The sequence below is a fragment of the Sceloporus undulatus genome, chromosome 6, assembly GCF_019175285.1.
Source record: "Sceloporus undulatus isolate JIND9_A2432 ecotype Alabama chromosome 6, SceUnd_v1.1, whole genome shotgun sequence".
NCBI lineage: Eukaryota > Metazoa > Chordata > Lepidosauria > Squamata > Phrynosomatidae > Sceloporus > Sceloporus undulatus.
In genome coordinates this window covers 65,200,093-65,209,864 of record NC_056527.1, presented here as the reverse complement: position 1 = coordinate 65,209,864, position 9,772 = coordinate 65,200,093, and positions in this window count along the sequence as shown.

The following is a 9,772-nucleotide window of genomic DNA, read 5'->3' as shown; positions in this document are numbered from 1 at the left end:
AGAGGATTAATCAGGAAAGTTGGAGGGTATAGTGTTTCAAGGGATCCAACAAATAATTTGTGCCACTGTCTCAACCATCATGTTACATTTAGCTTTGTCTCTGGGCCGCCACCTAGCCCCAGCATCTTGTCACAAGAGTTATAAGGTATCTTTTCTAAAAAGTTTGGGTAGCCTTCAAGCTTTTCTACAAGCTTGAAAGCTACCCAAATCTGCCTTAGGTCACTATTCATCTGGATACAAAATTTCAGGCCCAATTTTATTTTTCAGCTGGCTATGAAGCTATCATATCTCACAGATGGTTTCCAAGCCATAACTATATTTTAATGTCTGACCAATATTTTTATGGGCTTTGGCAGAACAGGCATAAAACATTTTAACTTTCTTCACAGGACTCAGATTAAAGGTCAAATGACAAAAGTTTGACATGAAAAATCCTTAAATTTATATTCATGACATTGAAGCAAATAAAAAAAAATCACATGGAGACATAAAACTCACTTGTATGAGGTTAAAAGGAGAATGTGAGCACAGCTTCTACATTTGCATTATAAAAATGTATTAGATATTTCATTTAGAAATATTATTATGCTCTCCAGATGCTTAGAAATCCCACAATTTCCTGACACATCTTAATCAGCCTATGATAATTTGAAAATTTATGATGAAGCTCTTCTTTGAAAATGAGACTAATAACAAAACAATCCAACTTGGATATTAATTGTACGTCTGAAAGGATCAGACTGCCCCACCTCACCTGACCCCAAATGGAAGATGACCAATATAATAAAATGTTTTCCATTTTAGATTAATGGAATGGAGGGGAGTGGGTGGATCTTGAGGATACTGTAGGCTGAATAAAACTAAATAACTAATTCAGATGAAAACATATTCAGGGGTAGCCATGTTGGCCATGTAGCAAAATAGAACAAAATCCAAAATCCACAAAACAATTGTCCTTTAATGGACCAAGTAATTAATGCATGAAGTACATCATGCAAGCGTTCGAAGCTTCACTGGCTTTTTCATCAAAGTCATAGTCACAGGCCTACATTTTGTCTCTGATGTACAAATACTATTTACAAATACAGTCAGCCCTTCTTATACATGTTTTTTTTTATCCACGGATTCAAGCATCCACTGTTCGAAAATGTTCAAAAAAAGTATAAATTTCAAATATCAAACCTTGATTTTCCATTTTTATAAGGGATAACATTTTGCTATGTCATTATATTTAATGAGACTTGAGCAGAGCCTAGGAATGTTTGTTAGAAATGCAAAACACAACCAGAAACTTCCTATCACATCTGATAGACATGTGACAATAAATAAATAAATACATTTGACTTCGATTCATGAATTGATTGAAGATATACTGAAGATAAAACTCCAAATGAAACCTGACCTCTTTTTATGGGGTTGTTGGACGAACAAATTGAGATTAGGAATCATTCAATATATTATTATGGTCATGGGGCATTTGTATGTTCAGATGAGGAAGGGCAATACAACCACACATGTATTAGGCATATATCATTGTGGCCAAATCAGACCTTTCCAGGAATGGTGCAACTGGTGTACTAGCTTTAATTGTGAAGATGCAGCCTAACAACCACAGAAACTTGAGTATCCAGGCTCAAAGCTGCATCCAAAAGAACACTTGGACTGTGAACCTTAGTCTTTGGAGATGGGATATAGCTCCCTCTTGCACTCGATGAATTCCCTGATCTGGCTTTTGAGTGACAAGGATCTGCTCTGTATTGCTTGAAGTAAGTCTTCATTCTAATCCAATGCTGTTGACAGATACCAATTTACAATCCAAACAGCTTCCTTGGATTTAAGAGGAAGGGAAAGACAGTATTAAAGTTTAAATTGGAAGTATTATTATTATGTGCATGCACGACTTTACCTCCATGTATAATTCTCTGAATCCCATTGCAACAAGGGTTGGATACAAGTGAAATAAATGAAAACCAATGCTAATTTATACCTTTAAAAACAATATATCCAGGATTAAACTGAAACACTTATGGCATTTTTTGTGAATAACAGAATACTTCATCAGAAGCATGAAGTCAATCTTCTGTTAAAAGGTACACATGAATGGAATAAGAACAATGTAAAGGCTGGTGAAAAAAGCAGTGAAATGCAAGAAGTACAGTCTGTGACAATTGGATCAGCACAAGGGCGGGTGACTAATGAAAGTCCAGGGGCCAATTGTCTGTCTCTGGAACCTGCCAACTGTCCCAAATGCCAAAAAACTAAAAAACACAAATACAGTAGTGCTTGCAAGTTCTATTTTGATGCTGAAAAATGGGAACCTTTGTTACCTATTTAAAAAATTAATTGCCAATCCTGATGGCTTTCAGGAAAGGATATGTATACTTTTGGGGGTAGAAAAAGAGTGGTCCAGAGAGCCTGTAGGGCTGCATTTCTGCTCTTCAGTTAGATCTTAATGTATGTAGAATAAGCATAGTTAATGCTCCAAGTAGCATTAATTAGTACAATTGGCTCAGCTTATCCACAGATTCTTTTTATTCATGGATTTAAGTATCCACAACTTGAAAATATTCAAAAAAAAAAAGTATACATTCCAAATAACAAACTTTGATTTTCTGTTTTATATAAGAGACAACATTTTACTGTGCCATTGTATGTAATGGGACTTGAACAGTCACATATTTTGTTATCCATGGGGCGTCCTGGAACCAAACCCCAACGGATAACAAGGGCCCACTGTAATGGGGTTTTCCAGATGAGGCAAATGCAGCAGGAGGTTCCTGGCAGTTGCAATATTTCTGGCAATATTTGTTTCAGATTTTTTTTTTTTAAAAAAATATCCAAACAATGTTCCTGTTGCCCTGGACTATTTTCTGGCACATCCCACCACCAGCTGCAGCATTTTAATCCTACACTCAAATGGATTTCTTTTAAATTCCAAAACATACTGGAACACAACATATAAGTCTCTCCTTTTTCTTTTTCTTTTTCTTTTTTCTTTTTCTGTTTAGAGTTATGGTGCATCAGTTCATCCATGAAATTGCATTTTTGCATCTCTAACAATTGTTTCCCTAAAAATTCAGATGGGAGAGCCTTCCAATGATAACCTTAAAGCATACTGAAATGCACGTGTGAATAGACGTCCCTTCAGAAACCCAGCACCCAAGTTGTAAAGAGCCTTAAAGGCAAGCTAGCACTTCAAATTGTATTCTCAAATCAATTGGCAGCCAGTACAGTTGTGTCAGAATCAAGAAATTTGCTGCCTAGGACCAGTTCCAGTCAAAAGGTGTGAGAATGTTAATTATATTCATTTCAAATATAAATTTCCTAAAAAATTTAAAAGTTTACATATTCTGGAAGAATGAATTTAAGATTTTGAACACTCAAATGTGGAGAATGCTGAAACTGACACATCCACCTAGAGCTGGATTTTTGAAAGCTTAGCTGTTAAAAGTTTGGGCTTGGATCTCTGTGTGTTCAGCTCCATTTATACTAGTGTTGGCTATTGATTTCCAAATCAATGGGTTGGGAAATGTGCTCTCCGTTTCTGACCGAAATTTAATGGAGGTAGAAGAGAAGATGAATCCTATCACAAAATAAGTTCAACATCTTGGATAGTTCCTTCCACTAAAACCTGGAATGGATGCACCACCAACGAACATGGAAACTATAGACGTCATTTGTTATTACTCAGTGAGGGTTCCCACCATTTCCCCCCCCGAATGGCTCCTCATCTTTAACATCTATATGGAAAGCAGGTATGACATGGTTCCCTCCATTCTGTGAATAGCTGTGCTTACTAACTTTGGCCAGCGCAGCTGGGAAGGTGGGGAATGTCATTGCATTTAGCATAGATCATAGGAAGGAACTGTTAAGGACTTAAGAGCCAAGCAGTAAATATGTTTGTGCATGCACTATAATTATTTCTAACCCATGTGTCAGGACACACATCCTTCCAAGGCAGCTTGCATATAAAACATACAATGATATCATCCTAATAATAGTAAAACATAACATATCAAGAGCCTTTTCATAGGACAATCATCTCCCTCTCTCTCCTTCCAGAATCAGTCAAGTATGTTCTCCAAGTCCCAACTCAGGTATTCTGTCCAGAAAGATATCACCATCATGGCGGGATACAGACTGCTAAAAAAGGGCGGCCTCCCGCTGCCCTGGCTTGCTGTGTGAGGGAGCCGCAGGGGACAAACCGTGTGGCTCCCTCACGCAGCAAAAAGAGCCTGCAAAAAGCAGGTTCTTTCTGCGGCGCGGTTGTGACGCCACAAGGCTCCAATGGCGCACTTGCAGTGTCACAAGGGTGCTGAGACATGCAGACGCTAGGCGTCCGTCATGTCAAAATGGTGGTGCCCATATGTACAGGGCGCCGCCATTTTGACGCCCTCATCACATGCGAGGGGGTGAAGGGCGTCTGAAAGCACTGCCCCTCTCACATTACGACGGTGCCCCATAGGGCCCGTCTAGCCAGCGCCGATGTTAGGAAAATTAGTATGTAAACGGATATACATATATTAATATGTAAAGAGATCTAACTGAAAGAGAAAAGTTGGTAGCATGAGCTTTTGGCTCAAGTCTATGAAAGCTCATGCTACCTACTTTTCTCTTTCAGTTAGTCTCAAGGGTGCTACAAGATTCCTTTACATACAATCAAGTGACATGTGTAGCCATTGAAAGATCTTGGAGAATGAACAGGGTGGCTGGAGAATTTTATTTTTATTTTTTCTAAAACCAGTAACCTTTGCACATTTTCCTTCATTCCAACCATGGTGTCTCACCACTTCCCTTAAGCAAGTGTCTTACACTTATAGCACAAGATAAACAATGGCATGATTAATGGAGCTTGAGGGATATGTGAAGATGATGGGAACTGAGAAAGGAATGCCATGCTGAACATTTGGCTGGTGCATATTTGTCTAGCCAGTCTTTACAAGGAAGCATTCCTTGAGCAAAAAAGGGGTTTGGCAAAGGGAGACCCATGCATTCAGCATGAATGCTTCTTCAAAAGGGCTGGCACCCCAAAATAAAATATTATATTGACATACATTGTTCAGAGCTATACCCAAGCCATCATCACCACCACCATAACAACACTATAAAACAGTAAAGAACACATTCATGAATATAGCAACCTGTTTTCTTTTGGCCAAGGCAAATGCCAGCTACTCTTAACTATGCTGAAACTGCAGACATGAAATGATCAATTATCAACAGACAGCTGCAATTTTTTTCTCCATGGTTAATTTTGCGCATCATGGATGCAAGTCATTTGCTCAGCTCCAACTCCAAGAAGAAGTTTCCATCTGCACTGAAGCCATCTGTGCCTGAGTTGCTGTCTCCATCATATTCTAGTCCTTTCTAGCAGGATGTGAAGAGCTGTAATCAAGTCTGAAAAAGAGGGAGTGTTTCCTATGTTCCCTCAACAACTTTTGGCTGAGTGAATTGGCAGAAGTAAAATGAGTATTGTTCCTCTCTGGTTGGAGCAGGGCCTAAACCACAAACGTATATTCATAGAATGGAATGTATGACAGACTGATGAAAAATGGAAAGTTAGGAGCTCATAGGTTATGCTGCATTATACACAGAATGTGGTTTTGATGTCAAAGGGTGCTTTACTTCAGTTAAGGATTTCCTTTTTAGTCCACAAGTAGAACTTCAAAATTTCAGGGCCTGGGCCTGAGTCTCCAGTTTTCATAGTCATTTCCAGGTGGGAGATGGGGGAGTCCCAGGCAAGAGGAAAGGCTGTGTGCAAATGTCCAAGTCAGCTAGAAGATCAGAAGTTTGATACAATTTGTGAGGATTAACTGATTTGTTGCTGTACCATGCAATGGTGGTGGTGGTGGGGCAGTAGGGTATGCATATATTTACTTATTTAGCTTCTTGCTTCCCATAGCATAAGGAACATTTACCCATGTTTCAGGGCACTACCCTCCACTTTGCTCTGAGGCTCAGACAATGTAACTTGCCAAAGTCGGTTTCCATGGCCGAGTGGGGATTTGAACCTTGGTCTTCAGAGTCCTAGTCCAGCACCTAAACCACTACAATGTACCACAATGGCTTTGTGAAATGGAATTAGTCACATGGTTTCTCAGAACAAAGAAGCCATGATGGGAATGAAAAGCAACTGGAAGCATTCCTGCTAAAGGAATTTTTGGACTGGCTATCTTGCCTATTTGTCTTTTGCCAGAATCTGAATGGTTCCTGGCCAAGTTAGTAGGCAGCAAGGCAGCCAAACACAGCTACAAACCTAAAACCTGGCCAGTCTACTGCTCTGAGTGGAGGACACTGTCATGTCCAACACTGAAAGCAGCTGATAACAGCTATGACTCAGTTAGTCTAGCCACCTTCTGCGGGAGGGTGTCCTAGCTTGTCCCTTACTGCAAGCAATAAAAAGTCTTGGGCAAACCCTGCAGGCACATCAAACTATTTAGTGTCATTTGGTTTCCCTTCTTAAACCAGAAGTGAGAAATTGTGGCCTTTCAGATGTTGCTGAAATATGACACGTTACATCAAATCTATCTAATGTGGGGGACCAGCCACTTCTGCCCTCCACAATGTGCCATACCTTATATTTACCCTCAGGCACACTGAATGACTCACCATATGCATCCTTTTCTGTCTTGGTCATTGCTGAATTCTTACTGTATCCCTCATTTTCTGTTTTTTCAGGATTGTGGAAATGGGAATGGAATGTCTCTTGGATTTAATTTTATAGAAAAATACCATTCTCACATAGAGCTGCCTTATGCATCTACCTAAAGTAACTTACTTGCAAAGCTAAATATATTTGTATGAGTATTTAATTTGGGGTTTGGCATGGTATATCATTTTAACCTATATGCCCCTTCCACAGGATACATTTTTTAAAAATATAGTGCAGTACCTCCTCGCAGACCCAAAACAGCATGTGCTGTTTCATATGAAATAAAATTATGGTTTCTTCCTTTGTCCTCCAAAACAAGCCTTCTTTTTTTTGTCCTCCCTTCCTTTTCACTTCATGCATACTTGCCTGTCCCCAGTGAGGAATTTCAAAAATCACTCATCACAGTTTGCTCTGTATAGAATCAATTCTTGTTGCAATACCTGGAACTCTGTCATGTATCCCTCAGATCCAGACCACAGCCAAGGCTTGTAGATTCTTTTTGTACAATATTGCCAAAATCCGACCATATCTCTCTGCCTCTACTGCCAAGATCCTGGTCCATGCCCTAGTGGTCTCACGACTTGATTACTGTAATGTCCTCCTGGCTGGGCTTCCTCTTTCTCACCTCCGTCCTTTAATCTCTGTCCAGCATTCAGCTGCACGCATTATCACTTCCACCCACCGCTCTGACCACATCTCTCCTGTGTTGGCATCCCTTCACTGGCTCCCCCTCCCTTTCTGCATTCAGTATAAGCTCCTGCTGTCGACATTTAAAGCCCTTCATGGACTGGCCCCTCCTTACTTATCAGACCTTCTTTCTCCTCACCTTCCCACTCGGGCCCTCCATTCTGGGAGTCAAGGTCTGCAGCCCAGGATTTCATCTGCCCCATCCCAGATTCGCCCCTTTTCACTTGCTGCCCCTCACTCCTGGAACCTTCTTCCCCCACAAGCAAGAGCCATCACTTCTTTAACCAGCTTCAGAACGGAGTTGAAAACCATCCTGTTCAGAGAAGCGTTCCCAGACATTGCATAATTGTCGCTTACTATTTGATGTTCTTGTGGTGCCTGTTTATTGAACCATTTCCTGTATTGCTATGTACTGTATATGCATTATCCTACTTGAGAGTATGTATTTTCCCTGGAAAATGATTAACCATCCATTATGAAGCCAAGCCCTCCCTCCAGTCCATCTGCCTTGGTCCAGGCCTTGGAGGTAGAGAGGAACTGCTGGACCTCTTACCCTTTCCCTCCACCACTCCCTTCTCCTTCTGTCTCTTGTCTTTTTAGATTGTAAGCCCGAGGGCAGGGAATCGTCAAACTAAAAGATTGTATGTACAGCGCTGTGTAAATTTACAGTGCTTCATAAATAAAGGTTAATAATAATAATAATAATAATAATAATAATAATAATAATAACAACTAAATATATAGCCACTAGGATTTCCAGTGAATCACAGTCATAGGATTTTTTTCAAAGTTATCTATTTATGATAACTGGCCGTAATAAAGTTATTTGTTTATGATAACAAATTCTGAAGAAATCTATTTATGATGACAATGATTAATGACAGGGTTTCCCTAACTGTGAAACAATTCTTTACATGATTCTGTTCCAGTGAATCTAGTAGTTACTGGGTGATATTAATAGACTGTGTGTCTTTAGTTATTATTACTGTATGGTTCTCTGGCCTTAATTGGTGAGCCCTCAAGGGAGGTCTGCAGTCCTGACATTCTTTAATTATTTTATTATGCTTTTCCATTTCTTTGTTGGAATTAAGGGCATGTGACCTCATTCTGCCTATTTTTAAAGCATTCACTTTCTCATATTGCTCCAGTGATGAGGCAGAGCACACAGAGGGCACTGACAATGCCTATCCTAGAATTGCAAAAATGATGCTTCATCTGTGTAGGGTGGGAAACCCCATTTGGAAACGTTGGGACATAGGTAGCTTTAGCAAAATAAAACTCCATCTTCATCAGGACACTGAAAATGTAATTATGAGCAAGCCAAATAAGAAGCTAGAGAAAGACAACTGTATCACAATTTGTTTTATTTCAGAGTTAATGGTGGGTTACAGACCTCCGAAAAGTGGCGGCCTGTACCCGCCCCTTTCCCTGCCGGATTGGGGCCTCAGCGGCCAGAGTGGCAGCTGCTGAGGCCCTGATCCGCCGCTTTCCAGGCCGTGGGGAAGTGGCAAAATGCCGTTTCCCTGCCGCCTGGAAAAGGGTGTCCTTGGGGCTCCAAGCCCCAAGGACACCCCACGACGGCAGGGAGGAGGAGAAAGGGCCCGCTTGGCCCCTTTCACCTCTGAGTTGCTGGGCGCAGCCGTCTGAAGGCTGCACCCAGTGATGCAAAGCCAGGAAGGAGCTCCGAAATGGAGCCTTAGGTGCCCTGGTGCGACCCCAATACGTCACAACTGCGCCGCCTCGTTTGGAGGTGGAGCGGTCATGATGTAATCATGGATGTGGCCATGTGGAACGGCCGCCGCCATTTTGTGCACACAGAGTGTGTACTAGGGTTAGGGGGGTGCAGAAGCACCGCCCCTTCCTAACCCTAGTACGTGCTCTGCGTGTACTATCTGGCGGTATGTAACCCGCCTATGTTTACTGTGTACACTACAAATGTTTTTGAGGAAGTAGACTGAAGTCTACGAAAACTCATGCTGCCAATTTCTTTCTTTCAGTTAGTGTCAAAGGTGCTACAAGATCTCCCTACATACTGATTCAACAGACTAACATGGCTATATCATTGACTTCTGTGTATACTGCAAGTAAATGCATTCTGATTATGTATCATGACGGGATGACAGTCCTTTTCAGTTTTTTTCTTTTTCTTTTCTGTTATTCTATTTTATTACATGGGAGCAGACCATTAAGGATTATACTACCATCATTAGTACTTGGTTGGGAAACTACCAATGAAAACCAGGTACTGTAGGCTGTATTTCAGAGGAAGGAACTGGCAAAACCATCTCTGAATATTCCTTGCCTAAGAAAATCCTATGAAATCAATGGAATCATGGTAAGTTATCAGATGTGGAGATATACACACACATACATCATTGTTTGCCCATTAGAGAACTGGTTAAATGCAACCCACCACAGCCTAGCACTTAGAGA